This window comes from Podarcis raffonei, chromosome 3 (assembly GCF_027172205.1).
Source record: "Podarcis raffonei isolate rPodRaf1 chromosome 3, rPodRaf1.pri, whole genome shotgun sequence".
Taxonomy (NCBI): domain Eukaryota; kingdom Metazoa; phylum Chordata; class Lepidosauria; order Squamata; family Lacertidae; genus Podarcis; species Podarcis raffonei.
In genome coordinates, this window is record NC_070604.1 from 113,545,833 (window position 1) to 113,561,909 (window position 16,077).

The window sequence follows — 16,077 nt, forward strand, 5'->3', positions numbered from 1 at the left end:
ATTCTTAAGGAAATCAGCCCTGAGTGCTCACTGGAAGGACAGATCGTGAAGCTGAGGCTCCAGTACTTTGGCCACCTCATGAGAAGAGAAGACTCCCTGGAGAAGACCCTGATGCTGGGAAAGATGGAGGGCACAAGGAGAAGGGGGCGACAGAGGACGAGATGGTTGGATAGTGTTTTCAAGGTTACCAGCATGAGTTTGACCAAACTGCGGGAGGTAGTGGAGGACAGAGGTGCCTGGCGTGCTCTGGTCCATGGGGTCACGAAGAGTCGGAGACGACTAAACGACTAAACAACAACAAAGGGCACCATTTTAATGATCTACCTCAGACACATGAACCCTACAGGACAACCCTTCTTTGAAGTCTCTAGGCCACTGGCAGCACCCCCGAGGGATGCAGATATGGCAGGTGGCTTTCTCGTGAGCCAAGGCCAATGTGCTGATAATTTCTTCCTGCCGCACTACCTTTTCTTGTAGGGGGAAACTGGCAGGGAAGTTACTCAATAATTTACATGCAACGCTCTATACGTCCAAGTCTATAAGTGATGCATTATTCTCCCATCTAGAGCAAGCGAAATTGATTGCATGCTATATCTTCCATTTGCTGCCTTTATCAGTATTTATAACTTTTGCTGAGTCCGAGGATCTGTTGAAGCCAGCAGCCCATCCATCGGGGTGCTGAATTGCGATTTTCAAGCGTGTGTGTGTGTGTGTATGCACACAGACGCACAGAGGCTACTTCCAGCAACCACCATTTGACCTTTACATCGGCTGCAGTCATTGGCCAGTACCAAGGCTGTAAATATGAATTAGGAGCAGCAACTACAACACAGTCATGTGTGATCCATTTTGCCTTTGGGTGGCCCTCTGTTTTGGATGTTCAGGGTGGGAGGTCCAGCAGGTGTTTAATTATTGTGGCTGCATAGTGCTGCCTCGGTTAAGGATGCCAGGTCTTGAACTGTCATGGATGCTTTAGCTGAGATTCCTGCATTGCGGGGGTTAGGCTGGATGACCCCTGGGGTCCCTTCCAACTCTGTTGTTGTTTAGTTGTTTAGTCGCGTCTGACTCTTCGTGACCCCATGAACCAGAGCATGCCAGGCACTTCTGTCTTCCACTGCCTCCCGCAGTTTGGTCAGACTCATGCTGGTACCTTCGAGAACATTATCCAACCATCTCGTCCTCTGTTGTCCCCTTCTCCTTGTGCCTTCCATCTTTCCCAACATCAGGGTCTTCTCTTCTCATAAGGTGGCCAAAGTACTGGAGCCTCAGCTTCAGGATCTGTCCTTCCAGTGAGCACTCAGGGTTGATTTCCTTAAGAATGGATAGGTTTGATCTTCTTGCAGTCCATGGGACTCTCAAGAGTCTCCTCCAGCACCATCATTCAAAAGCATGAATACAGTTCTATGATTCCATGAACCCCAGATTTCATGTACTGAGGCTGGGGGAGTTTGCCTCGACAAGTGAGCTTCAATACCCTGAGTCTGAGCCCCCGTTACTGACGAAAGAAGAATGGGGGATGAAACTAATGGACTATGCAGAATTAGATAAACTAACAGGAAGAATTCGAAACCTGCAGGACCAGAGATTCTCAGAAGACTGGAGGAAATTTGAAAAGTAAATGTGATGAACAGATTACGCTAGTAGGTTTGCAAGAAGTTTTGTAAGGTGAATTATTTGAAACATTGCAAAAAAGGCAATGAGGAGAATTATTAGTTGTTGATAATTAAAGGTAATTTGAGAGCAGTACATGTGAAAAGGATCTAGGAGTCTTGGTTGACCACAAACTTGACATGAGCCAACAGTGTGACGCGGCAGCTAAAAAAGCCAATGCAATTCTGGGCTGCATCAATAGGAGTATAGCATCTAGATCAAGGGAAGTAATAGTGCCACTGTATTCTGCTCTGGTCAGACCGCACCTGGAGTACTGTGTCCAGTTCTGGGCACCACAGTTCAGGAAGGACACTGACAAACTTGAACGTGTCCAGAGGAGGGCAACCAAAATGGTCAAAGGCCTGGAAGCGATGCCTTATGAGGAACGGCTAAGGGGGCTGGGCATGTTTAGCCTGGAGAAGAGGAGGTTAAGGGGTGATATGATAGCCATGTTCAAATATATAAAAGGATGTCACATAGAGGAGGGAGAAAGGTTGTTTTCTGCTGCTCCAGAGAAGCGGACACGGAGCAATGGATCCAAACTACAAGAAAGAAGATTCCACCTAAACATTAGGAAGAACTTCCTGACAGTAAGATCTGTTCGACAGTGGAATTTGCTGCCAAGGAGTGTGGTGGAGTCTCCTTCTTTGGAGGTCTTTAAGCAGAGGCTTGACAACCATATGTCAGGAGTGCTCTGATGGTGTTTCCTGCTTGGCAGGGGGTTGGACTCGATGGCCCTTGTGGTCTCTTCCAACTCTATGATTCTATGATTCTATGAAATTAAGAAATGCATAATAAGTGATAAAGAACAGGAAATCATCAGAGGTGTTGACGGAAGTCCAAAAAATATTGTATGAGATGAGAAGTTTTGTTGTATGAATGTTAATCAATATATTAAAAACTAATAAAAATGTGTGTGTGTGTGATATATATATATATGTATCTGAGCCTCTTTCTTTTGAGGAGGCATTTGTCTCCCTCCAAAACTAATAGTAGCCTTGGAATACCTACATCTGTGATTTACATCAGGGAACACGAGAAAAGCCTTACCGTATTTTTCCGTGTATAAGACGAGCCCTATTTTTGGGGACTCCGAATTAAGAAAATGGGGGGAGATTGCCCAGAGTTGTTGAGCTCTTTTGGGGGAGGATTGTCCAATGTTACTGAGCTTTTTTTGGGGGGGTTGCCCATAGTTGTTTTTTTGGGGGGGAGATTGCAAAAATCGCTCACCGGCCTGACCGCCTGGTTCAAGAGCCGATCCCTCTTCCCCTGGGAAAATGCAGCACTGTGTGGGGAATTGGGGCCTCCTCACAACTCTCTGCCCCCTTAGCAAACTACCCTTCCCAGGATTCATTGGGGGAAGCCATGACTGCTTAAAGTGGCATCATGGCGCTTTAAATGTTTGGTGCGGATGTCACCAAGTGAACACAGCTTATGGTGATTCGATTAGGTGATGTCATAGAGCAATAAAACAGCTCCTTTTTAAATAATAATATAAATGAAGCAATTTTTTGTGCTTTTTGTTTGGTTTTTTGTATTAAATTGCACTTCAACCTTTCCCAGCTGAACTGACCCCTCCTTCTTTGTAGACACAACAACAACAAACAACAACAACAACAACAACTTATTATTTATACCCCACCAATCTGGCTGGGTTTCCCCAGCCACTCTGGGCAGCTCCCAATAGAATATTAAAAACACGATAACACATCAAACATTAAAAATTTTCCCCAAACAGGGCTGTTAGTAGATTATAGCATACTGAAAAAGCATGCAATGGCCTAACTTGCAAATCTATCTATATCTATCTATCTATCTATCTATCTATCTATCTATCTATCTATCTAATCTATCTATCTATCATCTATCTATCTATCATCTATCTATCATCTCCAGCTTCTTTATCCTGCCTGCCACACTTATTGCTATTTGCTCTTGGTTAAAAAAAAAGAAGGAAATAAATAACGAAAATTAAAGATAGCGAGCGAGAGAGAGAACCGAAGGTCATCCATACAGTTGTCCCAATCGCAATCTGCGCGACTTTAACCCTGTAGAGAAAAAGTAATTACCCTTTGGCTTTTGGTGACCTCAACTAACCTTTGCTGAAGGACCAGAGAAAATAAAAGGCTGACCAATCGCCTGCCCTTTGCTGCCCCACAGTTAACCCTCTCAGAGAGCGAACACCGCCTGCGCTCCTCCCCCCCAACATGACAATAGGATGTGGAAATGTTACCATGGAAATCTTGTCGGAAGAAGAAACAAACAACAAAAATCCATTACAATTAGTAGTGGTTTATTGGGTGGTGCCTGCACAACTGTTTGAATCCATACGTTGCTTTATCTTTCATATCAGGAGAATGGAAGGGTAGAGGAGAGGTGGAAAATGGGGGGTGCCAGGAAATGGCTGAAGGATAATCGAGGGAGCAAAAGGAGGGGAGGGCTTTAAGATTTCTGGGGTGGCTTGCTTGGGATAAAAAGACTGGGCTGAACATGTCCCGACCAACCAGCAAAATTAGCAGTTAACAGCCCTCTAGCAATTACTTTACAGCCAAGTTTGCGGGTGGTGCTGTGGTCTAAACTACAGAGCCTAGAGCTTGCCAATCGGAAGGTCGGTGGTTCGAATCCCCTTGACGGGGTGAGCTCCCGTTGCTCAGTCCCAGCTCCTGCCAACCTAGCAGTTCGAAAGCACGTCAAAGTGCAAGTAGATAAATAGGTACCGCTCTGGCGGGAAGGTAAACGGCATTTCTGTGCGTTGTTCTGGTTCGCCAGAAGCGGTTTAGTCATAGTACCTCGGGTTAAGAACTTTGCTTCAGGATGAGAACAGAAATAGTGCTCCGGCAGCATGGCGGCAGCAGGAGGCCATTAGCTAAAGTGGTGCTTCAGGCTAAGAACAGTTTCAGGTTAAGAACGGACCTCCGGAACGAATTAAGTACTTAACCCAGGTACCACTGTAAAACATAATAGGAGGGGGAGATATTCTTCCGAATCTAACTTTTTTCAGAAGAAAAGCAGCCTAGGGAAGGGAGTTTACCCTTGCCTTACTTGCTGTTTTCCACTCCAAATTATGCCCATCTCTTTTTGCTTCTGCAAGATTACAGATCACAAAACACACCTTGAACCTCACGGAGAGAAGAAGCAGTTGTGTTGTGTGTAGGGGTGTGGGGGACAGAGCAGTGACACATTCAGTAGGAAAGGGGTTAAGCATCTTTTGCTACTTCTCAACTAAAAAACAGCAACGTTCCTTTACTTTAAAGAACGAGTGTAGCAACTTTGCTTCACCCATTTGAGTGCAACAGGTTTGGCAGTCTGCGCTACTACAAGGCGCACGGAGAGAGATGCCATTAGCGAATGCTTCCCTGTGTTAAAACCAACCGACCAAACCAGGCAAGTGATTCATCACTAAAAAGCAGGTTTTCACGCGGAAAACACTGGGAAGAAAAAGTGCTCAGACGCAGTGCTTTGAAGCACAGATCTGTATGTAGAAACATGGCATAAAAGGAAGTCCGGATGAGGTCTCAATCCAGATTATTATTTTTTTCTAAGACAAAAGAACTCCAAACTTCAAGGTTAAAAATTTCGACAATGTGATACGGGTTTCATTGAACTCAAATAGGCATGGATTTATTATTTTATCTAAAAAAATATATATCTTACACCTCTTGATTGTAAAACAACATTGCATTTTTCAATTTGGGGTTCTTTCCTTTCCAGTCCTCAGCTCAGCTTGTCCCATCTTCGCATCAGTTTGTGATTTTTAAAAATAAGTGTTTTCATGAGAATTTTTCAGCGTTTGTCAACTTGGGATCAAAGTACAGTGGTACCTGGGTTACATACGCTTCAGGTTACAGACTCTGCTAACCCAGAAATATTACCTCAGCTTAAGAACTTTGCTTCAGGATGAGAACAGAAATCGTGCTCCAGTGGCGCGGTGGCAGCAGGAGGCCTCATTAGCTAAAGTGGTGCTTCAGGTTAAGAACAGTTTCAGGTTAAGAACAGACCTCCAGAACAAATTAAGTACGTAACCAGAGGTACCACTGTAATCTGAAGACCATCTGATTCCTTATAATTCACCTTGATTGCTGAGATCCTCAGATAGGGCACTTTTGGTGGTTCTGCACACCTTTGAGATTCGGTTGGCCTTCACTAGGGACCAAGCATTTATTTTTTTATTGTATTGAACTTTATTACGGCCATTGGCCCATCACACGACAGTTTCCCATACCAACATAATGTACTTAAACCTCCAAATTTAAAACCGTCAAAACTTACAAAAAACAGACAAGAACCAAAGCAAAACAAAAACAAAAGACCAACATCATACATTACAGTAAATTTGTAACATAAACATCACCCTCTACTCATAAATTAGTAGAAGACATCAATGGTGATATCACCTAATTACATCCTAAAACATAGATCATAGTTTAAAGGGATTATCCGAGCCGCACAGGAGTCCGTTTCTCTTCTTTAGGGATAGAACGCTGATCAAGAATCTGGCAACCATGAGTGATCTTAGGGGGTCATCATCATTTAATAGATATCTCAGTTTGGCTTCATTCGTATCATCGGCAATTCCCTTTAGATATTGAGCAAGAAACTTGCTCCTGGCCGATGAGTGAAATGCACAATCAAAAATTATGTGATGGACCAAGCCTTTCATGTTCCAGGCCCTGCCCTGTGGAACTCCCTGACGCTAGACAAGTGTTTCTCAATCTTGGGTCTCCAGCTGCTGTTGGACTACAACTCCCATCATCCCTGGCTAGCAGGACCAGTCGTCAGGGACGATGGGAGTTGTAGTTCAACAGCAGCTGGGGACCCAAGGTTGATAAAAACGGCTAGATGTTTGGCAGCGGCTGTCCCTGCATTCTTTCCAACGCCTCTTGAAGGCTGCACTTTTTAGACAGGCCTTCAAAATATTAACTTATCTATTTTAACCAAACATAATCTACTGATGTTTTATTGATGTTTGTAATTATGTTTTATAGATATTGGTAGATTGATTTGATTGTATTTTATTTTGTGTTTGGGGGTGGTGGTATTGATTTGTTTTCATTTTAACTATTCATTTTGTACTTTTATCCTGCATTTTTATCTCGGAAACTGCACTGAGATCTTCAGACGAAGGGCAGTATATATACTTAATAATAATAATAATACAGTAAGCCACCTCAATATATTTTATTAAGATGTGAATCACAAATATTCAAATAAATAAATAAAATCCAGCCACTTTTCTCCTAATAAACACAGTGTACTCACTTTTGCTAGAATTATTATTTTCATTATTATTAATATTAGCAGCAGTATTAATAATAATTTGACTTTTTGTCTCTTGTCACACAAAGGTCTCAAAGGAAATAATTCTACAGCAGGATCTACTGAGATGAGCAGAGTTAGGATCCAGTGGATCTCTAAATGAGCTGAGAGGTTCCCAGCGCAGCCAGGGTATTGCCTATGTAATCCCCCCTAACAGTCCACCGAGGTGAGACCAGTGGGTCATATGGTCTGGCAACCCTGTGTAAGTTAAGAGAGCAAAAAGGTTGGTTGGTTTAATTCAACGACTATTGAATTAAAATAACATTCATAAAAATATTTTTATTATCTACTAAATTTGTATACCGTCCATCATCCAAAGATCTCAAGGCTGTTCACAGCGTATAACTGATGCACACATGGCGTCGATTTTAAGTGAACAATAGCAGTTCCAATAATACAAGCGTTTCAAGGATAAAAAGCCTCGGACACAACTAGTAGATTTTGCCTCAACGTTTGAGAACATTGGGCAGATTCTCCTTGCAAAGGAACATTGGTTGCACAATGGAAAGTCCTCACAGAATGTCACCATCATTTTAGCCTGAATTTCTCCCAAAATAAACACGTGTGTTTGCAATATTGTCCATTATATTTTCCCTAATATAACGCATTTTTGTATGTCATTTCACGAACCTATACATTTTTATGCACACACCACCCTCAGATGTACATATGACTTGGCTGGAGAACTGCGCTGTAATAATATATAGTAGAATTTTGAAGGAGGCTGGTTCTCACGTTGTTTCAGAAATATGGCTTATGTAAATTTACATTTAAAAGAAAAATGGATTGAATGTCTCCCCGTCGACACCTGAAGTAAACTGGTACCAAGCTCTTCAGGGCTTTAAAGGGTAATACAGTGGTACCTTGGATTAAGTACTTAATTCGTTCCAGAGGTCCGTTCTTAACCTGAAACTGTTCTTAACCTGAAGCACCATTTTAGCTAATGGGGCCTCCCGCTGCCGCCGCGCCGCCGGAGCACAATTTCTGTTCTCATCCTGAAGCAAAGTTCTTAACCCGAGGTAATATTTCTGGGTTAGCGGAGCGTATGTAACCCGAGGTACCACTGTACCAGTATTTGTGTTCACTTAGGTGAACCTACATGGCACGCGGGTGGCGCTATGGGTTAAACCACAGAGCCTAGGACTTGCCGATCAGAAGGTTGGCGGTTCGAATCCCCGCGACGGGGTGAGCTCCCGTTGCTCGGTCCCTGCTCCTGCCAGCCTAGCAGTTCGAAAGCACGTCAAAGTGCAAGTAGATAAATAGGTACCGCTCCGGTGGGAAGGTAAACGGCGTTTCCGTGCGCTGCTCTGGTTCGCCAGAAGCGGCTTAGTCATGCTGGCCACATGACCTGGAATCTGTACGCCGGCTCCCTCAGCCAATAAAGTGAGATGAGCGCCGCAACCCCAGAGTCGGACACGACTGGACCTAATGGTCAGGGGTCCCTTTACATTTAGGTAAACCTACACCTGAGATGTTGCAGTTTAAAAAGAAACTAAAGGGTGAGGGGAGAGCAGTGGTCTTCACCCTTGCTTCATAACAAATTGACTGCTAAGAAAAACAACACAAGAATGGTGAGAGTGTTGGCCTAGGGGCGGGAGGACCCGAATTCAAATCCTCCCTCAGTGATGAAGCTCATTGAATTGCTGTGGACCAGTGTCTCTCACTTATTTTCACTGACTAAGCTACATCACAGGGTTGTTGTGAGAATAAAAGCAGGAGGAGGGGAGAATAATGCACGCCACTTCAGCTCCTAAAAGGAATGGCAAGATATCAGTGTACAGTGATACCTTGGTTCTCAAACGCCTTGGTACCCAAATGCCGAAAACCTGGAAGTGCGTGTTCCAGTTTTCGAATGTTTTTTGAATGTCTGATGCGGCTGTCAGCTATTGTTTCCAGGGCGCCTGCCCCAATCAGAAGCTGTGCCTTGGTTTTCAAACATTTCAGAAGTCAAACAGACTTGAGGAACGGATTAAGTTTGGCGCTTTTGTTTTTGCTCCTTATTTTGCATTTTTGTTTTTGAGGCTTTTTGGTTAATTTGTTTTTGTGACTGTGTGGAACCCAGTTCAGCTGCTGATTGAAATGGATAAAAGCCCCCGCCCCCCATCCAAACAATGTAAGAAAATAAATTATTTTTAGTTTTAATCATCTACAATACTGTCTTATTTATTTTATAGTACAGTACATTGATTATTGCTTTCATTTTATGGACCAATGGTCTCTTTAGATAGTAAAATTCATGTTAAATTGCTGTTTTAGGGGTTGTCTTTAAAAGTCTGGAACGGATTAATCCATTTTGCATTACTTTCTATGGGAATGCTTTGGTTTTGGAACACTTTGGTTTTGGAACAGACTTCCGGAATGGATTAAGTTTGAGAACCAAGGTACCACTGTACACACACGTCAAAATATTCTCCTCTCTGACACAGGCTGCATCGAGACACATAAAAAAAGTTCCAGGAAAACGCGTTGCAAACTTTATTATGGGAAATCACGTTGGCATGAGACGGGACTCCACAGTGCCATCTGGTGTCGCAATGTTATAACGCATATAAAATGCTTTTTTTTTTTTACTAATGTAGCTGAGCCCCCAGTTAAAGCACATGTACTTTGTACGCCATGATTTTTAAAAGTCTTAATTGGGATCAGCAAGGCTTGTTTGGCTTCCCATCCGTTAGATGAAACTTAAATGAAACTCTGTTCCACAGGGAAAGAGGAAAACAAGAGTGAGATCACTAAAGCTGGCCATAAGCCACCACGAAAATATTAATAACAACAACAACAGGCTTTGATTATATTTGCTGGCACTGAGAAATACTCTTAACAATTATGATATCAAAAAAATGCTATGGGTCACTCCCTTCTTTCTCATTCTCAACATACCCTTTTTTTACTCCCAAGGTAAGCATGTTGGGTTCTCTCTCTCTGTCAATGTAAGATTCATTCGTTCCAGAAACAGAGAAGAAATATTCTAAGAAATGTGACAAAAATGTCAGTGTTTGACATTACTTGAAGAGAGAGCCGTCCCTGCCATTGGGCAGGGTGAGGCAGTGGCCGCACAGCTTGCCCCTCACCTCGTGGGGTAGCCTAATGCTCCTCAGGTGCTGTGGAGGATGCCATCCCATCACCAGTGTTGAAGTAAGAGTCAACAGCCAGTACACTCAGGTTCTGTACATGGAATAGAATGAAGGGCCATCTTTGCCTCAGGCGGCAAAATGTCTTTGAGCTGCCTTGACCCAGAGGTTGGTGCTTTTGGCTGGCCCTCCTCCAACAGTTCCACCTAGTAGCAGATCATGGGGTGTCAGCAAAAGAAGGAAAGGGGCAGATCTCTGAACTGTGGGGAGAACCCAAAGTGTTGGTGCCAACCTTCAAATCCCTAAACAACCTCGGTCCGGTATACCTGAAGGAGCGTCTCCACCCCCATCATTCTGCCTGGACACTGAGGTCCAGTGCCGAGGGCTTTCTGGCGGTTCCCTCATTGCAAGAAGCCAAGTCAGAGGGAACCAGGGAGAGGGCCTTCTCGGTAGTGGCACCCGCCCTGTGGAATGCCCTCCCACCAGATGTCAAAGAGAAGAACAACTACCAGACTTTTAGAAGACATCTGAAGGCAGCCCTGTTTAGGGAAGCTTTTAATGTTTGATTCATTACTGTATTTTAATATTTTGTTGGAAGCCGCCCAGAGTGGCTGGGGAAACCCAGCCAGATGGGCGGGGTAGAAATTAATAATAATAATAATAATAATAATAATAATAATAATAACCATCTGAACAAGCTAGCTCATTTTTTTGAGGTCAACGTGACCTCAGCTTTTTGGCGTAGCTTTTTGACCTTGGCTTATCTATACAGCTTTTTGGCCCGACCCCCCTCTCAGAATGTTTTATTTGATGCTTCAATGTAGGTTGTAAACCACTTTGAGATTTTTTCTTCTTCTTAAAAATATAAAGCAGTAGAAGAATGAAGTGAATGACAACAACAACAATAAGATAACAAAATGATGCGTTTTCTTTCGAATATGAATAATATTATTCATATTACAACAGCCATAATAGGAAGACAGGAAACACCACAAAACAGGTACACTGAAACAAGAATCTGACAGCACAATCCTTAACACGTCAACTCACAGCTGAGCCCCCTGTAGCTCAGTGGCAGAGCATCTGCTTCGCATGCAGAAGGTCCCGGGTTCGATTTCCGGCATCTCTGTTTAGGGCTGGGAATGTCCCCTCAGTGAAACTCTGAAGAGCTGTTGCCAGTCAGGGGAGACAATAGTGGAGTAGCTGGACCAATGTCCTCACTCAGCATAAGACTGCTTCCTGTGTTCCTATTGAATTCAGCAGGGCTTATTCCCAGGTAAGTGGGCTAGGATGTTTCCGAGCACAACTCAAAGTGTTGGTGCTGACCTTTAAGGCCCCAAATGGCCTCGGCCAGTATACCCGAAGGAGCGTCTCTACCCCCATCGTTCTGCCCTCATCGTTCTGCCCAGACACTGAGGTCCAGCGCCGAGGGCCTTTTGACGGTTCCCTCGCTGCGAGAAGTGAGGTTACAGGGAACCAGGCACAGGGCCTTCTCGGTAGTGGCACCCACACTCCCGTCGGATGTCAAGGAAATAAACAACTATCTGACTTTTAGAAGACATCTGAAGGCAGCCCTGTTTAGGAAAGCTTTTACATTTTTTGATGAATTATTGTATTTTATTATTATTATTATTAGCCTAAATTATCCATTAAAAATAATAATACAGTAAATAAGAGTCTTACTAACGCATGGAACGCATATGTGGAAATATGAAATGAGCTATATAAAGGTTCAATGCTGTACAGTGGTACCTCGGGTTACAGACAATTCAGGTTACAGACACTTCAGATTACAGACTCCGCTAACCCAGAAATAGTACCTCAGGTTAAGAACTTTGCTTCAGGATGAGAACAGAAATCACGCGGTGGCAGCGGGAGGCCCCATTAGCTAAAGTGGTGCTTCAGGTTAAGAACAGTTTCAGGTTAAGAACGGACCTCCGGAACAAATTAAGTTCGTAACCAGAGGTACCACTGTACTAGTGAAGACCAGCAGTGAAATGTTATGGTGTATCTAACAGGTTGGAGCAGGAGCCTTTGTGCTTTGGGGCGGGTAGAGTTTCAAGAAGGGAAACAGAGAAAAGTTTCTCTCCTCTCCTCGCTCTGCTTCCAGCCCTGAACCTAAGCAGTTTATTCCGATAGAGCGGGTTGGCGGTTCCTTTCTCTCTCACTTTACTTTTCCCCACCTTTTTGAGTGACACCTCAGCAGTCCACATGCCTGGGAAAGCTGGCAGGTCCTTGTCAGATCGTTTTGGGACAGTGGTGGGGTTTAAAATACATTTCTTTTTAATTTACTAGCACATATTTTGCATTTCTAGGGATTTCCCCCCAAAGTAAGCAGAAGTCACTACCTTACTTTTGACTAGCCGCTCAGCCACCTGATTTTTGCTGCTGGAGACCTGCAACAAGACGTTGCAGCATGGAGGACTCCCCTTCCATCTTCCATTCGTTGGAATGAATTAATCTAAATTAGTCGTGCCCATTAGCTTCAATGGGTCTACTCCGGGTAGGACTACAGTTGAATGCAATTGGCTGAGATAGGTGTGGATCTAGACAGACAGACTGATAGATATACAATATATATTTGTGATTGCTTGATATAAATCCATATGTCCATCTGTTCTTCCGTAGTGGAACGCAAACTGTATAGATGATACATTTAATAATAAGGAAGTGTGTGGGGGGGAAATCAGAATAACAACACAGCATAATGTTGCCATGCTGCTGTTTGGCCTGTTCAGCAGAAAACCAAATAATAATAATAATAATAATAATGTGACCTCATCTTTACATCACACGTGGGCAAATTAATCAGAAAGTTTACTTGTGAGCTTTCATACGTAAGTGGCTAAACGGTGCCTTGCTGTCAATAAAAGTTACATATTATTATGGAATTGTATAGCTGAAATTCACTGTTTCGACCTATTTTGACACATTCACAAATGACTTGGACAGGACTATTGAGACAGGGTCGCTCCCATTGTTCTGTGGGAATTTTCACAGCAACCTCACAGTAATATCGTGGCCGGTAAATGACTGGCAAGACTTGGTTTTGAATATTGTACAGAGGTTTGAGAGGAGAAAGGTAGTAAGTTGTTTGTAAATGTCTAAATCACACTTCTGACCTTACTTTGCGACAAACTCTATGGCTGTAAACATGACCTGAGTATTCCATTCTCAGCAATATATGTGTGTTTGTTTGTGTATGTGTGTGTGTAATATATATGTGTATTATAGACAAAAGGCACTGAAAACAAAACAAAACACTTTGGCATTGACCAAATGATAACCGTTCAGGCTCTTTTGCCACACGCAGCACAGTTATAACAATCTTTTACGAAGCAAGTTGCCAACAGAGATCCAAACCTACGGCGCCAATCCTAGCCAACAGACTTACTCGCAAGCAAGTTCTGCTGCCACCAACGAGACTTACTCCTGAGTAAATGCATGCACTCAGGTGGCACCAGAGAGACACAGCTGAAAGAGAGCTTCACTTTGCCAAGCCTTCATCCTAGCCGTATCTTCCAGAGACCCTTCCTCCCTGGTTTGTTTGTTTTCAGGAACTGACAATAGCGCTGCCTTGCTCAAAGTTACCATAGCAGTCATTAAATAATACATTGCTGCCTCTCCTGGTGATCTAATTTATTTATTTTTTAAACAGCCCAGCAGAAACTCATCTTAGCATGCAGGAGTTTCCATTGATATGTCTCCATGGTTTTTTGGTGGTTAATTTTTTGGGCGTCTTGTAATATTGAAATGACCCAATAATAAGAATTATAACAACAACTACTACTACAGCAACAATAAACCGGGTCTCTTTAATCTTAGCCACGCAAAGCCCATCCGATATGCCAAAAATTAAGAGCGGATGTACCTGGGAGAAGACTGAGCGTGCTCTGGGGAGTCCATCGTTCTCTTTTTCTTTCGAAGTGTACCTGAGACATAGCGTCATCCTTGAGCCCCGGCAATAAAGACTGGTACATGCCACACGTTGCTGGTCTTTTGCTTATGTCCCGCAGTGCTTTGAGAAAAGGGGTTATTGCTGCAGAAAAGAGAGAGCAAAAGCAAGAGAGAGAGAGAGAGAGAGAGAGCGCTGGCCATACAGTAGGAATAATCACTGCAGTCCGGCTCACCCCCACCTCCCTCTCTCCCTCTCCCTCTCTGTACAAGGCCCCAGATGATTCTGACTGCATCCTTCCATCCATAAATCATTCCCCTTATTCTATTGGTTACATGCTACATGGCAAGTATTGATTTTTCTCGTTCCCTCATCACTGCAGGACCTATGGTTTTTCTGAGCTGGTATACACAAAGATACACACATACACTATACGTTTGGGCTCGCACACACAGACGCACGCCAGTGTACGTACATAACGCAAGATGCCTTTCTGTTAATTCTACACCACCACCCTGGGCAAACAAACTCCCAACTCTGAAAAAAATGTACAATTTGCACCACACACGTTTTTGAGAATGAAAGGAAACAATCAGCTTCAGGTATGAGCACGGCGGGATCAATCAGTCGTCCCCCCCCCCACTTCCAAAATGCAAAAGGTTAAAGAACACGATTTGGGTGCGATTGCAAGCCGGGAAGTCAGAAGCCTGAAATGTTTCAGCTGGGAAACAAGAACTCAGTGGGGAGAGTTTAAACTTTGGGTGGTAATTAGATGTTCGCAGTGGCCGTGGCGCTGCCACTGAAAGCAGCAGGTCGGAGTCAGTCTTCTCATCTACAGCGTTTCTGAAATTCATCACGTGGCAGGATGTTGCCTCGCTGCGAGTTGCTCGGCCGGCAGCAACATTTGGAAGGTGGGGGAACTTGCCGCCTGACAATGTCACGTTCTGAACTCAGTCTCACTGGTCGTTCTGAGTGGAAAATAGCGAAGTGGCAGACCCATGAAAGGCTCAGCTCCTGGCCTCTTTTATCAAACGATCCCAGGCAGCAAATCTTGGCTCATATAATAATAATAATAATAATAATAATAATAATAATAATAATAATAATTTATTATTTATACCCCACCCATCTGGCTGGGCCTCCCGAGCCACTCTGGGCGGCTTCCAAAAGAATATTAAAATACTATAATACATCAAACATTAAAAGCTTCCCGAAACAGGGCTGCCTTCAGATGTCTTCTAAAAGCCTGGTAGTTGTTGTTCTCTTTGACATCTGGTGGGAGGGCGTTCCACAGGGAAGGCGCCACTACCGAGAAGGCCCTCTGCCTGGTTCCCTGTAACTTGGCTTCTCGCAGTGAGGGAACCGCCAGAAGGCCCTCGGTGCTGGACCTCAGGGTCCGGGTAGAACGATGGGGGTGGAGACGCTCCTTCAGATAGCTGTGGGATAGCTGTGGTCAAAATGGAGCACCCATTTAACTCGACAAAGGGCTGTTTCTACATATTATTATGTGCAGATTCAGGAACCTCCGGATGTGGCCCAATCGCCTTCTCAATCCGGCCTGCGGACGGTCTGGGAATCAGTGTGTTTTTACATGAGTAGAATGTGTCCTTTTCTTTAAAATGCATCTCTGGGTTATTTGCGGGGCCTGCCTGGTGTTTTTACATGAGTAGAATGTGTGCTTTTATTTAAAATGCCTCTCTGGGTTATTTGTGGGGCATAGGAAATTGTTCATCCCCCCCAATATAGTCCAGCCCCCCACAAGGTCTGAGGGACAGTGGACCGGCCCCCTGCTGAAAAAGTTTGCTGACCCCCTGGCCTTGATCTTCTGTTTTCTTCTGTTTGCATGCGCAGACACTGCACCCCTGACCTTCCCCAAGTGGTTATGAATGATGGACACAGCAATTTAGATTGGACCAAATGAGGCCACAACTTTATGGACATCAGATGTAAGGTTTTTGACATAGGAACTGGGCAAGCATTACCTTCAGGCCTGCCTGCCGGAAGTGATGCCAAGTGTCAACGCCTGGGCATCTGGATGAAAGCAGCTCCTCCCGGATCCCTCTAAAGGGATACCCTACCTTTGGAGGGGCAGGCAAAGGCCACAAGCTCCCCGCCAAGGCATACGCAATGCCTATACCGCCACTT

General features: G+C 44.0%; 1 long non-coding RNA gene across 1 annotated transcript in view; it reads right to left on the minus strand.

The window, feature by feature from the left end:
• The window catches only part of LOC128411375 (uncharacterized), a 76,324-nt gene extending 62,134 nt beyond the window's left edge, over positions 1 to 14,190 (minus strand). The window contains exon 1 of the long non-coding RNA XR_008329776.1: positions 13,909 to 14,190. This is a non-coding gene — a long non-coding RNA (uncharacterized LOC128411375). The remainder of the gene's footprint in view (positions 1 to 13,908) is intronic.
• Between the last annotated feature and the right edge of the window lie 1,887 nt (positions 14,191 to 16,077).